Source organism: Chiloscyllium punctatum, chromosome 36 (assembly GCF_047496795.1).
Source record: "Chiloscyllium punctatum isolate Juve2018m chromosome 36, sChiPun1.3, whole genome shotgun sequence".
Classification (NCBI taxonomy): domain Eukaryota; kingdom Metazoa; phylum Chordata; class Chondrichthyes; order Orectolobiformes; family Hemiscylliidae; genus Chiloscyllium; species Chiloscyllium punctatum.
Genome location: NC_092774.1, coordinates 28,227,408 through 28,251,464, shown reverse-complemented (window position 1 = coordinate 28,251,464; position 24,057 = coordinate 28,227,408). Strand labels below are relative to the sequence as shown.

Sequence of the window (24,057 nt, the reverse complement as noted above, 5' to 3'; positions counted from 1 at the left end):
GAATAAAAACTGCGGATGCTGTATTTCAGAAACAAAAACAGTCGTTGCTGGAAAAGCTCAGCAGATCTGGCAGCTTCTGTGAAGAAGAATCCGGTGACCCTTCCACAGAGCTGGTGATGAATAGGAAAATGTCGGTTAATATGCAGATGGGAGGGTGAGAGGAAGGTGGGCGGAGTAAATGATAGATAGGGATAGAGCCCAAAGTGAGACAAGAATGGTTGGACAGACAAAGGAATTGATAACGAACTGTCTGGGAGGGTGAATAGCTGTTAAAGGAAAGTGTTAGTCGCGAATAATAGGTGGTGTGTAATGGCAGACTACGTGATAACAAGGCCTTGTGTGCGTGGTACGGGGCTATGATGTGGGGAAGTTCAGGCCTTAAAATTATTAAATACAATATTGAGGACGACTGTAAGTGCAAAATTGTTCTGCTCGCACACTGCAACAAGCCTGAGACAGTGATGCTGGACAGGGAACAGGGTGGTGTGCTGAAGTGGCAGGCAACTGGAAGCTCAGGGTCTTTGTGTGGGCAGAACCTAGATGTTCTGCGAAGCAGTCACCCGCTTCGTTTCTCCAATGTTGACGAGACCACATTGCGACTAGCGAATGCAGTAGTCTTGTCTGTGGTAAGTGCAGGTAAAGTGTTTCTTCACGTCGAAGGTATGTTCGGGCCCTTGAATACTGAGCAGGGTGGGGGAAACGGGCAGGTGTTCCAATTTCGGCCGTTGCCGGACAAAGTGCCATGGGGCTATGGGTGGGTGATGGGAGTGAAGGAAGAGTGAACCCGGGTGTAACGCTTGCCCATTTACCTCATCCCTCAAATAAATCCCTGGACATGGAATAACATTCGTTTGAATCATTCACTACCACGTGAACCACGGCTAATTCATATTATGTTCCCGGGGCCTGCATCATTATTGTGTCACAATAGCTGCAGGCCATCATCGTGCATACCCAATGACGTGCGGCCGGAATGCTTGGACACAGTTTATCAAAGAAACCTCCCTGAGGGTCAGGCAGCCCTGCATCGGGTAGCATTGGCATGGCTAATTCTTTCTGTGGGCACTGTGTTTACGTTTCAACTTGGTGATTTTTGAAAGTGTGTAGTTCTGAGCGAAATCACACTTCGAAAAGCAGAATGTTGGAATTTAGACAACGTTAATATTTGCACAACAGCGATACATCTTCACAACAGCATATTTCACGAGAGGAGTGAAGATCTTTTGGCATCAATCTCGAACGTGCATGTCACACACCAGATGAAAAGCTGAAAATTTTTGTCTGGAAAGGCTGTTTGCGTAGCATAGCAGAGTGCTGCAGCGGGACCGTGTTGGGCCCAGAACCAGAGGTTGATGGATAGAAGCCATCCTCTGCTATCCGCTCAGTGTCATCTTTTGCAGCTTTCCCTCCTCACCCGCTACCCCAACAAATGTTTGAATATGTGAGCTAAATATCATCACAATGATACACTGGCCCAATGTCGAAAGTTGAGGTTACACACTTGTGGAGTTCAGGGTGGTGTTCTCCTTATCTCTGTCCCCTTTGTTGAGGAGGGTAATGCTTGTCCCTGGCCACTCGGGTGTTCGAGCCAAACTTAAAAACAGAATGGCGTAATTATCCGCCAGTGGAGACCCGCCCGGGTCCTGGGAGACAGAATGAGAAGCAGATGTTCTGAAAACTACTTTTTGGATTCAGTACCACGTGACCAATGCCGAATACATATTCATGTTCCTGGGGCCAGCATCATTATTGCGTCACAATAGCTGCAGGCCATCACTGCGCATGTCCGATGACGTCGTGTTGCGGGTGGAATTTCTGGTGAGAGTTTTTTAAAGAGGGTCAGGCAGACCCTGCATCGGGGCTTCCCTTCCTTCCACTTAAGTTCAAAGCCTATCAAACCGAAATTCCTCAGGTATGTCTGGAAGCACTTTTTCCCGATGTTGGCTAATGATTTCTGCAGACATTTGGTAAAGTTTGAACACGGTGAGAGCCATCGGCTTCCAAACCACGTTCCCGAATTACTCGACCAATAATTAAAGAGGTGATAGTGCTATAAAAGCACCGTATGATTACGGCTGAGAAAGACTGTATTCCGCTCAGTCAGTTCGTGTTTCTAAATCGAGACAAAAGTGACAATGCAAGTGAAACGAACGAAATTGCAGACAGGCTGCCATACCACTCTGTTTGTATCCCCACACAGGGGTGGTTTCTGTGACATGGGTGTGTCTGCAGTGTCTGTGGTCAGACCGTTTACAATGAATGTCCCAGCCTTTATTTTGTTAAAGTCACACTTGTAAAGGACAATTGCTATTTCTGTAATTGTAGTCTGAAGCTGGAATTCGCTAACACTCGGGTTTCGTGATCTTACTGATTTTTTACATCTCAGACTCTTTGGTGCATTTAGTCAGCAAGTCCGGCTGTTCACCAAAATAGTTGTAAGTCGAAATGGAGCAAAATTGTAGAATTAGGGCCAGACTTTTCAGGGTACATGTTCAGAAGCACTTCTACACATTGAGTTTGTCAGATGTTTGGAAATATCCTACATAAATGGCAGTGGTACAGGATAATTTGTCAGCTTTAAATCCGAAACAGATTTTTTTTGTTCAGGAAAGGTATTAAGGGACATGGGCCAAAGACAGATAAATGGATTTAGGCCTCTGATCAGCCATGATTTCTTTGAACGTTGGAACACACTTGAGGGGCTAAATGGCCGACTCATATTCCGATGTTCCTATAATCTTAACTGTTTCCTTATTGCACATTTGCGGCCTGTTATCGGGGGCACAATCTGCAAGAAAATATTCTCCAATTATTTGTTCTTGAAATATCGAACACAGACACACCCAGGCATCTTATACCAATATTCGGACAAACACAGTCACAGAACAGTTAACTGATTGAATTCCTGCACTTGAATCTTTAGAAACGTAATGTTCTTGGTTTCTCGATAATGATTCGCTTTCCTCAGTCCCAGATGGAACGACACAAGAAAAAATAGAAAAGCAGCAATGTTCTGGTCCTATAATCTCCAATCTTCTGCTGCCAGTGAAAAACAACAACGCAACTTAAGTCGGGGTCGACTGCAACCCGGGCCTCATCTCCCAATGAACCAAGCACAGGCTCAACAAAACTGAGGGAGATTATGTCCTGATCACGAAACCTGCGAGCAGCGTTGGCAAAGGCCCAAGCGACTCACCCATAAAAGTCAGTCATCTACTTTCTAAACGTGCTCAACTGCTTAGTTCCTTTATTTTATTGACTTTTGCAAATCTGAAAGTGAGAATTGGGGATATGTGGTCGCGAATGGCTGTTTGTGTGTCAGATTTGCCTGTCAGTTTTGTTGATATTGAAGCGAATTTGCTTTCAAAAAAAGGCAAAAAAAAGACAAACAACTTTAAATTCAAGAAGAGAAACTGAAGAAACTGGATGTTAGCGTTGAGAAAGAAGCAAAAAGGAAGTGGAATCTTAATGATTTTTTGAGTTTTGAGCAGAAAGCATTGGAGCTGTGGACTTCTGCTGATCAATGTATTTGTTTTCGTAAAGTTTAAAAAGTTATTTCGCCTTGATAAAAGAACTGGTCACACCCTGACTATATGTTGGAATACCTCAGGAGTAGAACAAAAGATTTTTATTCTGAGGTCGTGAGTTTAACATCCATATTGTGCAATGTTCCCGTGAAACTTTGCTTTTTGTGCGGAACATTCGTTCTTTCTTCAACTGGCAATCGACTCATATTCAAACTGAGTTTTACTCCCGTTCGTTTTCTCCCTGTCCCCGTTGCTCGGTTATGAGGGAAAGCTGAGAGTGAACGGGAGACAAGTTTGTAGGTGTGGCTTAACGGTGGCACTTGAAAATTGACAGATTCTACTCATGCATCGAGGCCAATAAATGGCTCAATCACAGAATTAGAACGGTCAAGTGCTATGGGAATTAATATTAACGTACACAGAAATGAGTAAGATGTGATTCATTTCAAGGAAAGAAATTAAGAAACTTCGTCACCCAGATTATCTCAGAGCAATCGTTGGCTATGGTACGTTTTATGTTAGTTTCAATGCTCATGCAACCACTGGATTGTGACTTGATCTCGTACTCAGGCTTTAATAAGTGATTTTGATGCATTTTGTTACAGAGTTGCGACATAGGCTGGGGAGCAATTCCGGTACATAGAGATGAGGAGGGTCGAATGAATTAAACAAGAGGGCGATGCGATAACGAGGACTGTTACCAAATACATTTACCAATCTCCGTTCATCCTATCGATTGTATTAACATCACCAACACTTCTCATCAAAATAACTCGAGAGACTTTCATCACAATTTTCTGTGAACAGTTCTACATTAGCTTTGCTGAATGAACCCCAAATTTCTTGAAGTGGCTCCTTATTTTCGGCCCTGATTATTAATCTCTCTACGCATGGGAATGGATCCTTCCCACCCGCTCTATCTCTCATCAATGTGTGTAGTTCAATTCGATCTCCCATCAGCCTCCTCTGTCCTGATCAAATCCAGGGGAACAGGAAACGTTGGGGCTATGGCGCGAACAGGACAAGCCCAGCACTCACCTTTCCTGTTAGAAGAATTACATGAGAAAGTTTAGAGCACAACTTTGGGCGTGTAGTTGTGGCCGAAAACTTAAGGTGTTGGCGTAGAGATCCTTGGGGGCTCCCCCGCCCAGGGTGGTAACCTGCTGGCTGTGCATTCTTGGCTGGTGATTTTAAATGACTTCCTGTTGGTTTCATTATCGCTCAAACTTCACAAAACCAGTCTCAATAAAGACCCGTTTTCTCATGTCTGGGAATTGATTGCCATGCAGGAAACTCGGGTTCTGAACAAACAACGTACCAGACTCACAACGTCAGCTCTGTTCCCCTTTCCACAGATGCTGCTCGACCTGTTGGCTTTCTGCAGTATTCTCTGTCTTTATTAGGCACAAGTGCTGCTTTTCATTCAAGAACTTCAATCCCTGTCCTCTGGTAACTGACTCTGGTCAGTGGCAATTGGTTCTTCTGATCATTAAACTGCCCATTCCCACCGCTTCTTCTCCCATCATGACCAACAGCCCCAGGAAATCTCCAGTTATCCTTCTTTGCTCCAAAGCGAACATTCTCAACCTTGGGAATGTGTCCCCAAAATGGAAATTCCTCATCCCTGGACATGAGGCAAGGGAAGAGAATTTGGCAAAATATTGTCAGTTAGGAAATGGAAAAAATGTGCAAATGTTCATGAAGCAAAACAGAAATCCCAGTATCCAGCTTTGTGATCATTTAGAAACGATTTGGGAAGCGGATTTAGAGGAGAATGAAAGATGACCGGTCCGATTGAGCAGAGACAGTCCAGAGACTGGCGGGGAGGCTGAATTATAAAATCATTAAGCGATGGTGCAGCCTACGTCTACGGCTGTCTCTATGCCGCAATTGGTCAGCGCGTTCGGCTATTAACCGGAAGGTTGGTGGTTCGAGCCCATCCAGGGGCGGTGTGTCCGCTGCCCTTCTTTGGCTTCGAAGCTGTGCGCTTTTAATGGGGTCAGGAAAATGTTCCCCAAACGGAAATCTTCTCCACAAAGGGGTTTCTGAATTGAAATAATGTCTAACGGAAGGGATTGCGTCTGCTGAGAAGACGAGACCAAAAGAGAAACATGGCAGGTTTGACAGTACCTGTCGGAGAAAACAGAATTTTGAAATGTTGCCTCTGATTCTCTTTCCACAGATGTTGCCTGACCTGCTGAGTTCCTCCTGCAATTTCTAACTGAATGTTCATTTCATCTTTTGGGGTGAAACACCTAAATATCTGCAAACACCATGTGCAGATATTTAACCCTTTCCAATCACTGTGAAGTGATTGGATTCAAACAAACTCTGCGATGATTCACTCTTTCTCAGCTCCACAGGCAGACAGACCTGGGAAGTCAAGCTGTCAGTGTGGTTCTGTATTCGTGGGCCGAGTGGTTAATGCGATGGACTTGAAATCCATTGCGGTTTCCCCTCGCAGGTGTGAACCCTGCCGAGTACAAAATGAGAAATGTCGTCGAAAAGAAAGGGAGTTTCCTCCCCGGCTTCTTTTTAAAATTCATTTCGGTGGAGAGGGAAAAATATTTCACTCAAATTGGGACTGGTGGGAATCTGCAACCCACTGCCTGTTCGGGTGGAACAAGCAGATACCCGCAGAGCTTCTTTTGAGGCTATGAGCAAAGTGTTTGGAAATGAGACTAGAACAGTGAGGGGCTTGAAATCGTGATCGAAATGAAGCAGGCACCTGAGGACAAGGGTGTTTCCTTTGCCAGTGAAAGATACTGCTTCACAAAGTTGGGCCTGTGGAAGGGTAGCAGTGACGGTGATTATCTTTGGTTGTTCACATTGTGAATGAACCCATTGCTGCGCATGTCCGTGTTAACGTCAGAACTCTGCAGCATGGTGGCGGAAGATACGTACAGGGCCGGGGCGCAATGGATGATGCATCTGACTCCACCTACCTGTTTGAAATGCAGCTCACAGCTTCTTCACACACCCCAATTAATCTTCTCATTGTCCTGAAGCCGGCATATGGTTTGAATTCCCGATCTGCAGGAATGAGAATCCTTTCACTGTCTCGCGTCAGTAAATGTCCCTGAGAACATCTGAGTCAACTCACAGCGCAGTCATATGAGGGGAAGCTGAAATAGCCCCACATGCTGCTCACGGGCACATGTTATTCTTCACAACTCAACGCCTCAACCACTGCAGCTCCTGGCAGTGGAAAAGAAACAATCACCAAAACCCAGTCTAAGCTCTGTGAATCTTCAGTAAATGAGCAAGCGTTCATCCCTTCGGATTTTCTATCCTGGGCTGACAGGGATGGGTTTTGTCACTCTTTTGTAGGGCATTGCAAGTGGATGTTTTGCAGAAAAGCACCACAATGCAATCTGATTAATCAGGACCTGGATGTTTTCGGTCTTTGAATGTAAGTGTTGTGCTCCAGAACTTTGCTGTTCACAGTTTATAATACTTATCTTCCCAGTCCCCTGTATCACTTGTCGACAATGTTTAATTTGTGTCTTGTAATCCTTTCACTGTCTGCTAATGAGGATAGCGTTTCCGTGTTTTACCTATATTATCTTGACCTTGCATAGGTCAAGCCTCAGGCTAATTTCACGAGAAACCTTCTCCAGTTCAAAAGCCAACTGTTAATGATGGCTCTGTTTCTTGTCACGTGTCCAATTTCGGATCCCTTATACTCCTTCAGATCCAGGTTTCGCTCACAGGAACAGAACTGTCACCAAATACATTTACCAATCTACGTTCATCCTATCGATTGTATTAGCATCATCAACACTTCTCATCAAAATAACTCGAGAGACTTCCATCACAATTTTCTGTGAACAGTTCTACATTAGCTTTGCTGAATGAACCCCACAATACTTGAAGTGGCTCCTTAATTTCGGCCCTGATTATTAATCTCTCTACGCATTGGAATGGATCCTTCCCAGCCGCTCTATCTCTCATCAATGTGTGTAGTTCAATTCGATCTCCCATCAGCCTCCTCTGTCCTGATCAAATCCAGGGGAACAGGAAACGTTGGGGCTATGGCGCGGACAGGACAAGCCCAGCACTCACCTTTCCTGTTAGAAGTATTCCATGAGAAAGTTTAGAGCACAACTTTGGGCGTGTAGTTGTGGCCGAACACTTAAGGTGTTGGCGTAGAGATCCTTTGGGGTACCCCCCGCCCAGGGTGGTAACCTGCTGGCTATGCTTTCTTCGCTGGCGATTTTAAATGACTTCCTGTTGGTTTCATTATCGCTCAAACTTCACAAAACCCGTCTCAATAAAGACCCGTTTTCTCATGTCTGGGAATTGATTGCCAAACAGGAAACTCGTTTTCTGAACAAACAACGTACCAGACTCACAACGTCAGCTCTGTTTCCCTTTCCACAGATGCTGCTCGACCTGTTGGCTTTCTGCAGTATTCTCTGTGTTTATTAGGCACAAGTGCTGCTTTTCATTCAAGAACTTCAATCCCTGTCCTCTGGTAACTGACTCTGGTCAGTGGCAATTGGTTCTTCTGATCATTAATCTGCCCATTCCCACCGCTTCTTCTCCCATCATGACCAACAGCCCCAGGAAATCTCCAGTTAACCTTCTTTGCTTCCCTTCCCCGCCCCCACCCCAGGTCGCCATCACCATCTATTCTCTCTCTATCATTAGAAGGGCTTGATACAGTGATCAAAGAGGGCTCGAGGCACGAGAAAGGACGGAGGAGGGTACTCAGAGTGAGATTTGACCGGGGGCGCAGAGACTGGGGGAAGAGAAAGAGAGAAAATGGGTAGGAGAGCAGAGCATCGGGGGAAGAGAATCCATGGGGGGGACACAGGGTGGGAGCAGAGAGAGAGAATGTGGTGAAGAGGATTGGGGAGGAGAGAGAGAATGCGGAGTTGTAGAGTGTGAAGTGAAAGAAATTGGTTGCAGAGTGTGGGGAGAGAGAATGGACGGGGCAGTGGGTGGGGAGAGAATGGACGGGGGCCTGTGGGTGTGGAGAGAATGGACGGGGGCAGTGGGTGGGAGAGAATTCATGGGGGCAGTGGGTGGGGACAGAATAGACGGGGCAGTGGGTGGGGAGAGAATCGACGGGGCAGTGGGTGGGGAGAGAATGGACAGGTGTCAATGGGTGGGGAGATAATGGACGGGGATAGTGGGTGGGGAGAGAATGGACGGGGCAGTGGGTAGGGAGAGAGTGGACGGGGCAGTGGGTGGGGAGAGAATGGACAGGGGCAGTGGATCACGACAGAATGGACGGGGGCAGTGGGTGGGGAGAGAATGGACGGGGCAGTGGGTGGGGAGAGAATAGACGGGGGCAGTGGATCAGGACAGAATGGACACGGGACAGTCGGTGGGAAGAGAATGGACAGGTGTCAATGGGTGGGGAGATAATGGATGGGGATATGGGTGGGGAGAGAATGGACGGGGTCAATGGTTGGGGAGAGAATGGACGGGGTAGAGAAAGAGAGCAACAACGAATGGCGGGAGAAGGTGGGGGAGAAAAGGAATGGATGGGGGCAGCGTGTGGGAGGTGAGAGAAAATGAGTGTAAGGGAAGGGACTGGATTGGGGAAGGCAGAGGGTGGAGCGATAAAGGGAATGGATGGGGACAGAGGGTGGATGAGGGACTGGACAGAGGGCAGAGGGTGCAGAGATAGAATGGACGGAGTGGGGAGAGTGGTATGTGTGGGAGAGAGAGAGAAGGGACTGGTAGGTTCGGGTAGAGAGAGAGAATGGACAGGGGATGCTATGGGGATGTTTCAATGGGGAGCTGGTGAATGCATCCCACCCACTCCCAGCATACCCTTCTCTGCACATGTGCAATGCAGACTTTTCTGAATGACACAAGAGACGAGTCTGGAACACTGTGTGAGTGCAGTCACCCTCACATCCTGGCATCAGCAAACCACTGCCTTTCTGTTTTAAAAACTAAATAAAGATGTGGGCTATATGCTAAGGATGGCGAGATGTGGCTGAGAAACTGAACAGAGGGTCAGCACTTTCAGGAGAGGGGAGCTGGGGAAAGGCAGGAGGATGGAAGGATGAATTTGGGTTGGAATCCATTGAAAGGTGGAGGAATTGAGAGACAGAGATTTCGGGTAGAAGATAGAGAAGGCTGTTCTGTGCAAACCAAAATTCTTTCATCCTATTTTCTGCCCTGCGCTGATAGCAGTGATCTGTTTTCGCAAGGTATTAGAAGAGGAGGATTTGCTTTTCAGCCAGGGACAAGAAATGTAGTCAGGGCCTGAATATCAGCAGTGTTTGAATCCAGGAGGGGAAATGTTTGTCTGCAGGAAATGATTTCAAATATCAACATGCATTGAGAATCCCCGTGAATACACGCAGCCTGCGTGGGAGTGCTCAAGGGTTCTAATTGCGGAGAGAACTTTAATTTTTCAGCGAAATGTGGACCAGTGTTCTCGCTATAGACGAGCCCTTCATTGGATCGTTGAATCTGCCGAGTAACAACGACACCTGCCCCGTGGAAACTCTATGGAAGCAGATTGAATTCCTCAAACTGATTGGAGTGTCACCAGGATTGGGGAGAAGCCAAGAGCTGGAGAGGGGATTCGGCGCAGCGCCAGGGACCTGGGTTCAATCCCACCCTCACAGAGACTGTGTGGATTTTGCACTTTCCTACCCCTCCCCCACCCCCTGTCCACGTCGGTTTCCTCTGGGTGCTCGGGTTTTCTCCCATGTTCCAAAGATGTGCAGGCTAGAGTGGATTGGGCGTTCTAAATTCAGGGATTAGCTGTGGGGATTATCGGGTGTGTCGGGGGGTGGGACTACATTCTTCGGAGGGTCAGTGTGGACTTGGTGGGTCAAACAGCCTGTTTCCACAGTGAATCCCCCATCGTGTCTGCAGCCTGGCTTCCAGCTCCATCTCTCTGTGCCGAAGGTCCTCCAGTATGTGTATTCCTTCATTTCCAGCACCCAGAACGTCCCACCTTCTGCAAATCGAAAGACAAGTCCCACCCTGCCCTCTCCAATGTGTGTTGTGTAACTGCTTAATCACTTTTAGAGCCCCAGCAAAGGTTGATAGCCAAGTTCGGAAACCAGGAGGATGGCCTCAACCGCGACCTTGGGTTCATGTCACATGACAGGTAACCCCACTTCACTGTTACGCGCTCTCTCTCTCTGTCTCTCCCTCACTCTCACACATACTCTTACATACTCACACGCTCGTGCAGAGCCTTTCCGATAGACATGCTCTCTCTCAGACACACACTCAGACGCCCCCCACTCACACCCACGCATACATCTTCGCACATGACGACACTCCATCACACACACACTTTACCCAGCATGCACACGCACATACACACACTCTCTCTCATGCATGCACTCACACATTTGGGGTGAATTTGCATTTACAGGATTATATATTTGGAAATAGAACCAGTCTGACTCAAGATTGGGATACAGACAGACTCTCACCTCACAGCTTTCATGCGTTGTTTGATGTGAGGTGTTACCTCCTTTTAAAAAACATCAACTTTCCTGGAGAACGTGACTTAAAAGAAGTTCTGGAATGTACATATTAATGAACCGAAATCTGCAGCCCATTTTAAAAGATGAAAGATTTAACAGCAATCTAGGTTTCTTCAATACGTCACTTATGTTGAATGACACGATAATGTTTTTGCGATATATTCTGTGTCTTGTGATCCTACTCCACAGCTACCTGAAGAAGGAGCAGCACTTCGAAACCTAGTGCTTCCAAATAAACCTGTTAGAATATACCCTGGTGTTTGTGACATTTTAAAACTTTGTTTCCAGTGAATACAGCCCACACCTCCCACTGTTGCCAATAATCTTTGCAATTCCAATGAAACAATGAACCTGAAGTCCTGAAAAAATATACAATTTGTAACAATATTAGCTACTCATTCACTGGTCCTTCTGAGACATGACATTAGTGCTGGAGGCTGAAAGAAATGAGCAGCTTTAAAACAAAAACCTGTTGGACCTCACAGGGTCTAAGCCGGGCGGTAAGTTCAGGTAACCTTTACTCTGACCCTATTTTGTGACAGCTTCAGATTTCCCCAGGAGAAAGGCAGACAAAAAGTAGTTTTTCAAGAAAACACCTCCAGCTCAAAGTGCACCGACTCCCCCCACCCAACTTTCTTTGTTGGTCAGCTGAGTTGTCCTTTGTAACTGGATCCTTGGTACAGCCGGGTAAAACATGCAGCTGGGATGACTGAGTGAACCCTTTCCCGCAACGGCAGTTTCCTTCACTGAAAAGGACATGAGTGAATCAGATGGTGCTTTTTCCCCCTAAAAGTGGTGTCATCCTTAGATTCTGAAGTCGAGATTACTGACCGAATTCCAATTCTGCCATCCACCGCAGTGGGATTCGAACCTGGGACGCCCCAGTGCTGGGTTGATCGGAGCACTTGGCCATCGCTCCTTCAATCCCCTTGCGCTGGCACGTGAACTCGGTGGTGCCTCCTCAGGTGGGAGGAGCAGGTGAAGCCCTTTTGGAACTTACACCAGGTGAATGGCCTCTCTCCAGTGTGGACCCACTGGGGGGTGAGCAGTGCAGATGACTGAGTGAACTCTCCCCTGCACATGGGGCACGTGAATGGCGTCTCTCTGAATGAACCCCTTCCTGCACACTGAGCAGGTGAACGGCCTCACCCCGTTGTGAATGCGTCTGTGGGTTTCCAGCACTGATGGGGAAGGGAATCCTTTCCCACAGTCCCCACATTTCCACGATTTCCTCACTGGGTGGAGCTTTCCTTGTGTTGCTCTGCGTCTGAAATTACAAACAGTGCGGGGATATCGTCTTTCCCACCGTGAGGGGTGTGATTTTAATTCCCCAATCTGAGTAAATGGTTTGAAGCACTTTTCACAGTCAGCGCACTGAATCTCCCTCACTCGGTATCTCAGTATTCTCCCTGCCACACCAGTGTCCAAAGTCTCTCAAGCAAACAAAAGCAAACATTTCTTCTCGATTGGAATGGCTGCTGATATTCAAGTCCCAATGAATCTAGTGGCTCTGTCAGAAGTAGATGTATCATTTCCTTTCAGATTTCTTTCTGCACGTCTTCCTGCAAAGAAAATCACAAAATAAGTGATCAGTCTGCACAGTTAAATGAACATAACATAGGTGGAAATTCCTGAAGATTGCCAGATGCCTGGTGATCACACATTACCCGGCACACAGAAACCTTAAAATAGACTTAGGTGTGTCTCGAGGTAAACTTCATAACATGGAATAAACTGCCTACAAAAGTGCTGGAAATGGAACTGAATCAAGGATATGAAAATGAAATGTCAAGGCTGCTTGAGAAAAGAAAGCCAGTAAACTTGCTAACTTACTTTCTGTCTTTGGATTAAATAAAAATGATTTAAAAAGGACGTAACTCCATTACTACATTAGAACGTGAATAATAATTGCAAAGAAACTTTTACAACAGCCAACAATATCAGAGATACACCATATGAAGCAATGCGTTTGAGGCAGTACGGTGGCTTAGTGGTTAGCGCTGCTGCCTCGCAGCAGCGGGGTCACAGGTTGGGATCCAGCCTCTGACAACTGTCTGTGTGGAGTTTGAACATTTTCCTTGTGTCTGCGTGGGGTTTTTTCCGGGTACTCCGGTTTCCTCCCACAGGTCAGGTGAATTGCCCATAGTGTTAGGTGCATTAGTTAGAAAGAAATGGTGGGTTACCCTTCGTAGGGTTGGTGTGGACGAGCTGGGCCGAAGGGCCTGTTTCCACACTGTAGAGAATCTAATTTAACCTAGATGCGTGTAGATATATATATCAATATGACAATCCTTTCAATGCGGCTCAGTTCAATCAGAAACTACACTTTTAATTGTGAACATGAGAAAAGAAGTAATCCTTTTCCAGGGTGCAAACTGCATACGTGACTAACTGAGGGAATACACAAGGAAAATACCGATAAGAGAGAAAAAAGTTGTTGAGCACATTTGCAGAGTCTTCTCCCTCTCTGGATTCACTCCAGTTGCTACGAGCAAACCTCGCTGTGGGCCAGACAGCCCTGCATCGGGAAGCACTGGGATGGTCAACTACGACCAGTTTACATGGAGAACACATCTCCACATTAAACAGCCTCGAGGCAAACTTCCCTTCCTTCCACTTAAAGTTCAAAACCCCTCAAAGGGAAATTCCCCAGGTAAGTTTGGAAAAATTTCTTCTCGATGTTCGCTAATTATTTCTATGAGCACTTTGTTAACGTTTGAACGTTGCGAGTTTTGAACATTTTTGAGTCTGAGTGAAATCACAGATCGAAAAACAGAATGTGGGAATTTAGACAGTTTAATTTTCAACATCGGCGATATGTCTGCACAACAGCATATGACACGACATCAGTGAACCTCTTCTGACATCATTCTCAAACGTGCATGCCACACGCCAGATGAAAAGCTGAATACTTCTCTGGAAAAGCTGCTGTGCAATGCAGGAGAATGGCACAATGGGTGCGTGTTGGGACCATAACCCAGCTGAGAAACCATTCTCTCCCGCCAGCACAGCATCTTTCTATCTCTCCGAAAACAGACCTTTGGAGCAAGTTCACAATCAAATCTGTTCATAATCCCCGTATTAATGTAACTGACACCTCTCACCCCAAGGCTTTCAGCGAGAGAGAGAGAGAGAGAGAGAGAGACAGCAGAAGAGCGAATGGACTCTGCCCTCCCTCCACAACAACGTGCAAGTAGAAACAAAATGGTTTAATTATCCGCCAGTGGAGATCGCCCAGTTCCTGGGGATGAGACAAACATCAGAGCTCCGGGGACAGAATGACAAGCAAATGTTCTGGAAACTCTTTGCTGCTTGCAATTCTTGAAACAATGTGGAATGTATTTCACTCTGAGAAAGTTTCAGCTGCCTCAGAGTCTCCAATGTACATTGCTCTGTTTGCTGCCAGCTCAGAGAGAGACCAATAGGAAGGACGTAGGAGTGAATAACGATCTGCGTGGGAGGGTGAACAATTGTTAATGGAGACTGTTAGTAGCTAACAATAAGTAGTGTGTCACAGCAGACTATGAGATAACGCGGAGTCGTGTGTTTGTGTGTGTGTGGTAGGAGTCAAGGACATGGGGGAGTTCAGGCCCGAAAGTTATGGAACTCGATATTGAAGACCGGAGGGCAGTAGGGGCTCCAAGTGGAAAATGAGGTGTTGCTCTTCCATCTGGAGCTGGAACACTGCTGCAAACCTGAGACAGAGATGTTGGTCAGGAAGAAGGGTGATGTGTTAAAGTGGCAGGCAACCGGAAGGTCAGGGCCTTTTTGCGGACAGAGCCGAAATGTTCTGCAAAGAGTCACCCAGTTTATGCTTCATGCTACATTGGAGAAACGACACTGTGCGAGCAGTGAATGCAGTAGACTAGGTTGTGGCAAAAGTACTGGTAAAGTGCTGCTTCATCTGGCAGGTATGTTTGAGTCCTTGGTTATTCAAGAGGGAGCAGGTAAATGGGCAAGTGTTACACATTTGGCGGTTACAGGGGAAAATGCCTTGGGATAATGGTCGATGGATGCCTTGGGACTATTGGGACTATGGGAGATGATGAAAGTGAAGAAAGAGTGGACTGAGGTATAACACCTGCCCATTTACCTCCTCCCACATATCAATCCCTGAAGTTTGAAGAAAGTTCCGTTGAATGATTCAGTACCACGTGACCCATGAACTGATTTATAATCATGTTCCGGGGCCAACGTCATTATTGAGTCACAACAGCTGCAGGCCATCGCTGGGGGCTTGCCTTATGACTTCACGGTGCGGCCGGAAGCGCCGGGAACAGTTTAGGAAAGAGACCGCCCGGTGGGTCAGGCAGCCCTGCATCGGGAAGCATTGGCCAACCACTTTCAGTTAACGTGGGGAACACATGTCCACATTCAACAGCCTCTTTCTAATTTAAGATCAAGATCCTCCAAACCGAAATGATCCAGCTAAGTTTGGAAGAATTTCTTCCAGGTTTTCGCAAATTATTTCAGTGAGGACGTTGTTAAAGTTTGAACGTTGAAAGTTTTCAAATTTCAGCGAAATTGCAGTTCCTGCACATCAGGCATTCAAACCTCTTCTCGGCTCCGGGCCAATCCGAAAGCTCGGGAACAGGTAAAACACTGAAAGATTCGAAGGCGATGGCCCCAGTGTAGGAGAGCTAGTTCCTAGTGACATGGATGTGCCTGCAGAGGATGAGATCGGACTGTCCCTATGTCTCCACAATGTATGTCCCAGGCTTTATTATGGGAAAATAAAACTGATGGCTAGGCAAACTGAATTACGTATTAATTCAGTACTAGCTTCCTTGAAGAGATTGTGGACGCTACCCAAATGCCTGTCATTGTGCTGCTTTTTGTCAGCGCGCTTGGCTATTAACTGCAAGGTTGGTGTTTTGAAACCACCCAAGGTGATTTCACTCCTACCGCTTTCTTAGCTGCAAAGTAGCGTCTATTTAATTGGGTCAGGAAAATGTTTCCCAAATGGAAATCGTCTCCACTGAGGAAACACAAAGGGGTTTCTGAACTGATTCAATGTCCAACGTCAAGGAGTGCGGATACTGAGAATCCGAGACAGAAAGCGAACCTGCTGAAGAAACTCAGCAGGTTTGGTAGTACGTGTGGGAGAAGGCAAAGTTCAGAAGAAGGTATGAAATCTTGTCTCTTCTTCTCTTTCCACAGATGCTGCCTGACCTGCTGAGTTGCTCCTGCAATTTCAGTTTTTGTTTTAACTGAAAGCCCATATCATCTTTCGGGATGAAACACCTAGACACGCCAAATGCAAATATTCAACCGTATCGAAACCTGTGAAGTGTTTGGACTCAAAAAACTCAGCAGTGATATACTCTTTCTAAGCTCCACAAGCAGAGAGATCTGGGAAATGAAGCTGTCAGTGTGGTTCTGTACTGGTGGACCGAGTGGTTAATGCGATGGACTTGAGATCCATTGCGGTTTCCCCACGCAGGTGTGAACCCTGCCGACTGCAGTTGAGAAATGTCGTCAAAAACAAAGGGAGACTGTTCCCCGGTTTCTTATTTAAGATTCAAATCAGTGGAGTTGGGAAATATTTCACTCACATTGGTAACGATGAGAATCTGCAACCCACTGTCTGTCAGGATGGAACAAGCAGATATCAGCGGAAATTTTGATCGAAATGAAGCAGGCACCTGAGGACAAGGGTGTTTCCTTTGCCAGTGAAAGATACTGCTTCACAAAGTTGGGCCTGTGGAAGGGAATCTGTGACGGTGATTATCTTTGGTTGTTCACCTTGTGAATGTTCCCATTGCTGCTCATGTCCGTGTTAACGTCAGAGCTCTGAACATGGTGGTGTAAGCTACTCTCAGGACCATGGGCGCAATGGATGACGTATCTGACTCCACCTACCTGTTTGAAATGCAGCTCACAGCTTCTTCACACACCCCAATTAATCTTTCTCATTGTCCTGAAACCGGCATATGGGTACAATTCCTAATCTGCAGGAATGAGAATCTTTTCACTGTCTCGTGTCAGTAAATGTCCCTGAGAACATCAGAGTCAAGTCACAGCGCCGTCAGAGGAGGGGAAGCTGAAAGACCCCACACACTGGTCACGGGCACATTTCACTTTCCCCAACACACCGCCCCAACCACTGCGGCTCTTGGGAGTGGAAAGGGAACAAACACCAAAACCCAGTCTCAGCTTTGTGAGTCTTCAGGAAATAAGAAAACTGTTCATCCCTTCGGATCTTCCACCCTGGGCTGACAGCCTTGATTTTAAATGGCTGTCCAGTCAGTGCCGATTCGTTTTGGCTGGAAAAAAGTCTTCCTTATCTCATCCCAGCATTTCTTGCCACAGAGACCTGTGTGGCAGAGTTCATGTATATATTTCCTTGTATAGTATTTTGTAAATAACATTCGTTTGCTGGTTGTTTGTATCGGGTATTTCAGGTTCATTAGCCGCTGTTTAAGTGTGTTGGTAAATTTGTGGGCGACCATGATGCTGAGAGGGTTGAGTTGTCTGGACATCATTTCACAGATGTCTTTAATGTAAAGTAATGTGCTAGTGTTTCTGTCGACGTTGTGTCTGCTTGTGTCAGTTTGTTGATGTGAAATTGGCACACTGGTTTTATTGGGTAGGCAAAAGTGAGGACTGCAGAGGCTGGAAACCAGAGTTTAGATCAGAGTGGTGCTAGAAAAGCACAGCAGGTCAGATAGCTTCCGCGAGGATCAGGAAAATCGACGTTTCGGGCAAAAGCCCTTCATCAGGAATAGAGGCAGGACCCCTCCAGGGTGGAGGGATAAATTGGGGGGTGCTGGGCCGAAGGTAGCAAAGAGTGCAACAGGGGGTGGGGATGAGGTGACAGGTCAGAGAGGAGGGTGGAGCGGATAGGTCGGAAGGGAGATTGGCAGGTGAGACAAGTCTTGACGACAGCGCTGAGCTGGAAGGTTGGAACTGAAGTTAGGTGGGTGGAGGGGAAATGAGGAAACTGCTGAAGTCCAAATTGATGGCCTGCGGTTGAATTTACCCGAAGCGGAAGATGAGGCGTCCATCCTCCAGGCATCGGGTGGGGAGGGAGCCGCGATGGAAGAGGCCCAGGACCTGCATGTCCTCGACAGTGTGGGAGGGGGTGTTGAAATGTTGGACCATAGGGCGATGGGGTTGATTGGTGCGGGTGTCCTGGAGATGTTCCCTCAAGTGCTGTGACTAGACTCTGCGAGGAGTCTCCAGTCTCCCCAATGTCGAGGAGACCCCATCGGGAGCAATGGATACAAGAAATGATATTGTTGGATGCACAGGTGAAAGCTTTCCAACTGCTGTGGCCTGGATTCGATTTCCGAGCAGGGAAGAAAATTTCAGTAGAGCCATCAGAGCATATCTGCATCTCCCTGGTGGTCTAGTGGTTAGGATTCGGCGCTCTCACCGCCGCGCCCCGGGTTCGATTCCCGGTCAGGGAAGCAGTTTTCTTGGGGTTTATCGGATACACGCTCTTCTCAAATGCGCTGTACAGTTAATTATTGATCTTCGGAGTTCCTGGGTGCTGCAGTGTGTAGTGGCTCGTTGAAATAGTGTCCTGATTCAGATTTGCTTGTATGTGTAGGGATGATTGCTTCTGTAGTTAAGTTCTTGGTTCGCGTGCGTTGTTTTCCTGTAGACGCTGTTTTGAATTTACCATTGACTGTTCGCTCTACTGTGACATCTAGAAATGGCACTTTGCTGTTGATCTCCTCTTTTGTGAATTTTATGCCAGTAAGGATAATGTTGATGGTGTTGTATGTTTCCTCTAATTTGTTTCATTTTTTGATGACAAAAGTGTCATCATTGTAGCGGACTCAAACTTTGGGTTGGATCATTGGAAGGGCTGTTTGTTCGACTCTCTGCATTATTGCTTCTGCTAGGAATCCTGATGCTGGTGATTTCATGGGTATTTCGTTGATTTGTTTGTAGGGCTTGTTACTGAATATGAAGTGGGTGGTAAGGCACAGTTCCATGAGGTTGGCAGCGTTGTCGTTGCTGATGAATTTGAGGCTGTATTTGTGTCTTTGGTTGTTCGCGTAGTGTCTTCAGTTTTCTTTGGCCACGTTGATGTTAATGGATGTGAACAGGGCTGTTATATCAAAGGACATCATTATTCCATACTATTCTATCTTAGTGTCTTTGGTGTTCAGGAATGTTTGGATGGAGTAAATGGAGTAGCGTGAATCTTCGACTTGGTGTTTTACTCTTCAGTGGAGGCCTTTGACTAGTCTGTATATTGGTGTTCCAAGTAGTGAGACTATGGCCTAAGGGGGGCTCCTGGTTTGAAGGGGAGGAGAACAACAACAAAGTGCCATTCCTGGATGTCACAGTAGAGCGAACAGTCAATGGGAAACTTCAAACTAGCATCTACGGAAAAACCAACACACCCAAACCAAGTACTTAACCACAGAAGCAATCATCCCAACATCCACAAATGAAGCTGCATCAGGACATTATTTCAACGAGCCACTACACACTGCAGCACAGAGAAACTGCGAAGAGCACAAGAGAAATACATATATAGTGTATTAAAGGAGAACGGGTACCGAATAAACCCAGTCCACCGATTTCTCATTGATGCTTCCAAGCTGACTCTCAAAAAGTCGGTTTGTCCCTCCATTCTTTCCTGTTTGTTTTTTGTGGGTTTGACTGAGTATTGGAGTTGGGAGGTTTTGCTGTGGTTGTACAGGACATTGGTTAGACCACTTTTGGAATATTGTGTGAAATTCTGGCCTCCCTCCTATCAGAAGCATATTATGAAATTTGAAAGGGTTCTGAAGCACCAATGGGTCTGCAGAGAGGAAGAGGCCCTTCTGCTGCCCTGAGTGCGGGAAGGCCTTCAGTGATTCCTCTGCCCTGCTGACGCACCAGTTGGTCCACACCAGGGAAGTCTGTTCTCTGGCCCCAAGTGGGAGATGGCCATCAGCAGTTCTTCCCACCTGCTGAGACACCAGTGGGTCAACACTGAGGAGAAGCCGTTCTTCTGCCCCGAGTGCAGGAAGGGCTTTGCTCTTTCTTCCGACCTGCTGGCCCATTGGTGGGTCCACATGGGGGAAAGGTCATTCAGTTGTACTAAGTGCAGGAAGGCCTTCATCAATTTCTCAGCCCTGCTGACTCACCAGTCAGTCCACACCGGGGAGAAACCGTTCTCTTGCCCGAGTGTGGGAAGGGCTTTACCCGCTCGTCCACATTGCTGAAGCACCAGCTGGTCCACATGGGGGGATGGTGGCTGGAGGGCGGGGGGGGAGGCCTTTCTGCTGCACTGAGTGCGGGAAGTCCTTCAGCAATTCCGCTGCCCTGCTGAAGCACCAGTGTGTCCACACCGGGGAGATGCCCTCCAGCTGGCCCGAGTGTGTGAAGAGGATCATGTTTTCCTGCAACTTGCGGAAGCACCAGCGGGGGCACCAGCGCTCCCAGCAATCAGATCCTACCAGTGACGCTGCCTTTAGTCACCCTCAAGGACTGAACCTCCTAACAGTTCTGACAGTGGGTGCAGTGGGAGAGTAGGTGGGCTGTTTTTGTTTTCTGCTGGACTGCAATTGACTCCCCCACCCCCCACAACCACAACCCCATGGTGACTCAGGGTTAGCACTGCTGCCTCATGGCACCAGGAACCCAGGAATACTTCCACCCTTGGGGGTCTGTGTGCAATTTATGGAGCGTAGGAAAATGGATCTGAGTAGGTTACTCTTCGGAGAATCAGTGCAGATGTGTTCGGCTGAAGGACCTGTTTCCACACTGTAGGAGTTCAACCATCAAATGAGCTTCGGTTTCATTGAAAACTGCTGCTCATTGAGCCAGGGACTGCACATTGCCAAATGAAATGATCCAGAGAAACCTACGACTGCAAGACCATCGGAGCAGAAGTTAGGCCATTCGGCCCGTCAAATCGACTCTGCCATTCGTTAGTGACAAAAGTAGTGTATATGAGATTAGGTACAGAGGGCAAACAGGCCATTTGTCCGAACAAGTCCACACCGACCCTCCGAAGAGTAACCCATCCAGACCCATTTCCCTCTGACGAATATACCTAACCCTATGGGCAATTAAGCAATAGACATGACCTGAACATCTTTAGACTCTCGAAGAAAACAGGACCACCCAGAGAAAACCAACGCAGACACTGGGAGAATGTGCAAACTCCTCACAGACAGTCACCCAAGGCTGGATTCAAACCTGGGTCCCTGGCACTGTGAGGCTGCAGTGGTTACCACTCAGCAACTTCATGTTGCAACCCGAAGTAGGCAAGCAGGAGGATGAGAGAATACAGCAAGCCAGGCAGCACCAGGATGTGGCGTCGTCAACGTTTTGGGTATTAACCCTTCTTCAGGACTGAAACGTTGACTTCTCTGTGAGAAACGAATTACGGGAATGTTGCTGGGGGTTGGAGGGTTTGAGCTATAGGGAATGGCTGAATAGGCTGGGACTGTTTTCACTGGAGCATCAGAGGCAGAGGAGTGACTTAATAGAGGTTACAAAATCATGAGGGGCATGGACAGGGTAATAGACAAGGTCTTTTCCCAGGGATGGGAGAGTCCAGAACTAGACGGCATAGGTTTATGGTGAGAGCCGAAATATATTAAAGGGACAACTTCTTCATGCAGAGGGTAGTACTTATATGAAATGTGCTGCCACAGGATTTGGGTCAGGTGTTGTCAAATGGCACTAGATTAGTTTAGGATGTCAGGTCAGCATGGACCAGTTGTACCAAAGGGTCTGTTTCCATTTTGTATGTGTCTCTGACTACTGGTCCTGATGTAAGTTTAAAATAGAGTCCAAGTAACTTTAAATACTTCAATCTTGTTGTGCTCACCTCCTGCCAAGTTTAAACATGCTGAGTTGGACAAAGTATCCCAACACTTCAACCAAACCCAGAGTTGAAGAAGTCAGAAGTCAGAACATTGAGGGGACCAAAACTGATCACAAAATTCCAGGTGCAGCCTCATCACCGTCCTGTATACCTACAACATAACTTGCCAACATCTCTACTCAATTCCCGAACTGATGAAGGCCAGTGTGCTGAAACCTTTCTTCACTGCCTTGTGTACCGATGTAATCAGAGATATAGGACCTACTTTACACTGATCCACAATCAGTGGGAGCACAGTGACTAATAGGGAAGGCAAAAGGGAGATTGGCCTTTAAATGGAGTATAAAAGTAGGGAGGTTATAGTGGAGGTTTTGATTGAATCAGCTGACAGTGGATCTGAATCACATGTAGATCAGACCAGTTTCGGACAGCAGGAAACCAGATACGTTCTTACAACAAACCACAACGATTTCATCAGTCGACTCTTAATTCCAGATTTATATTGAATTCAGATTCCACCTTCTGCCGTGGCAGGCTTTGAACCCAAGTCCCTAGAACACTACCTGGGTGAATAGTCTGGTGACAATAAAGTCGGCCATCGCCTCCCCTGAACACATTGGCTTATTCTGTTTAGAGGTAACAAAGGAGCAAGAGGTTTCAGCAGCTGCTAAGTTGTTGATATTACACAAGGGAACATCAGCACTCTCAGTAATGGCACACACTGAAGTCTGTGTCCTGTATCAGAGGTAAGGGCTCGGGAACCAGAAGATGGAGGAACAGGAACATGCCATTCAGCCCTTTGAGCCTGCTTCTCCATTCAGTAGGATTCTGGGTGATCAGGCATTCCCCACATTCACTTTCCTGCCCTTTTCCTGCAACTGTTCATCCCCCAACTCTTCACGAATCTATCGATCCTAGTTTTAAAGTGACATGAAGGCTGTCAACAGAGTTACTGAGGTGGGGGTGGGGGGCGGGTGGACGGGGGCTCAGGTCGAACTTGGGGACTAAAACAATGTCTTCACACTTCACAATATTGAACTAAGGGAATGTTTATGGTTATCCAATGCTGGAAATTGGGCAGGCATTCAGATGAAATTATTGGTAAATTATGAATGACAGAGGAGTCAGAGAGAAGTGGTGTTCAGGCACAGTTGGATATCATCAGTATAGATACCAACACCAGCAGCTACGGTTAAACAAATCAGAACGGAAGACGCTAAAAGCAGACCCTCCCAGAGGATAGAGTGATGTTGGAGAGGGTCAGTACTGTCATTAACCCTGATCAAGGCGGGAGTAGGCCACTCGGCACTTCGAGCCTGCTGCAATATTCAATAAGATCATGGCTGATCTGAATTCAACCTCAACTCTACATTCCAACACATCCCCGACAATCTTTCATCCACTTGGTTATCAACAACCTATCTACCTCTGCCTTAAAGATTTTGAATCCACTGCCTTTTGAAGAAGACACACAACCCTCAGAAAAAAAAAGAAATCATCCTCATTTTTGTCTTCTACATTTAAAATATGACCCTGTACTTTCAGATATTAAGATAGGGACACAAGCTGCATTCAAATACTACCTGTGAACAGTTAATTATGTCAAAGTGCTTCACATGAACATACTGAGAATTCCTTTAAAAATCACAAGACCGGAGCACAGATTGGGACAGGTGACCAAAGACTTGGTCAAAGGGACAAATTTAGGGCAATCTTTTAAACAGGTTCAATTTCCCAAACATCAAAGGACAAAGACGTGAACAACAAACACAAAATAGCAAAGAATGGGAAACAACAGTGTAGTCATAATGTCACAGGATGAGTAATCCAGGGAACATGAGTTCAAATCCCACCACAGCAAGAGGTAAGATGTGAATAATTCAAATCATAAATGGGGAACACAAAGTAAGTCTCAGTATGGTATCGATGGCACTGACGTCAATTGTCCTAAAAACCCATGTTCATCAATGTCCTTTCAGGAGGGAAACTGCCATCCTTGCATGGTCTGACTTACATGTGACTCCAGACCCACAGCAACGTGGTTGACTCTTAAACTGCCCTCTGAATTGGCACAAGCAAGACACCTTGCACTTAGGGATGGATAACATACATCAACCTTGTGAAAGTGTCATAACAGAAATTGCTGGAGAAACTCAGCCAGTCTGGCAACACTGGTGGAGAGAGAGAGAAAGAAACAAAGACAATATCCTGGCTTGAGTCCAGAACAGTTGTGAAGAAGGGTCACAGCACTTGAAATGCTAACTCTGCTTTT

At 46.7% G+C, this 24,057-nt stretch overlaps 1 protein-coding gene and 1 non-coding gene across 2 annotated transcripts in view; one reads left to right on the top strand and one right to left on the bottom strand.

The window, feature by feature from the left end:
• LOC140460302 (uncharacterized) overlaps positions 1-24,057 on the bottom strand; it is a 251,439-nt gene that overhangs the window by 150,999 nt on the left and 76,383 nt on the right. The gene's annotated exons all lie outside the window — the stretch shown is intronic.
• trnae-cuc (transfer RNA glutamic acid (anticodon CUC)) lies at positions 18,343-18,414 on the top strand. The gene has a single exon. It is a non-coding gene; the product is annotated as a tRNA-Glu (tRNA).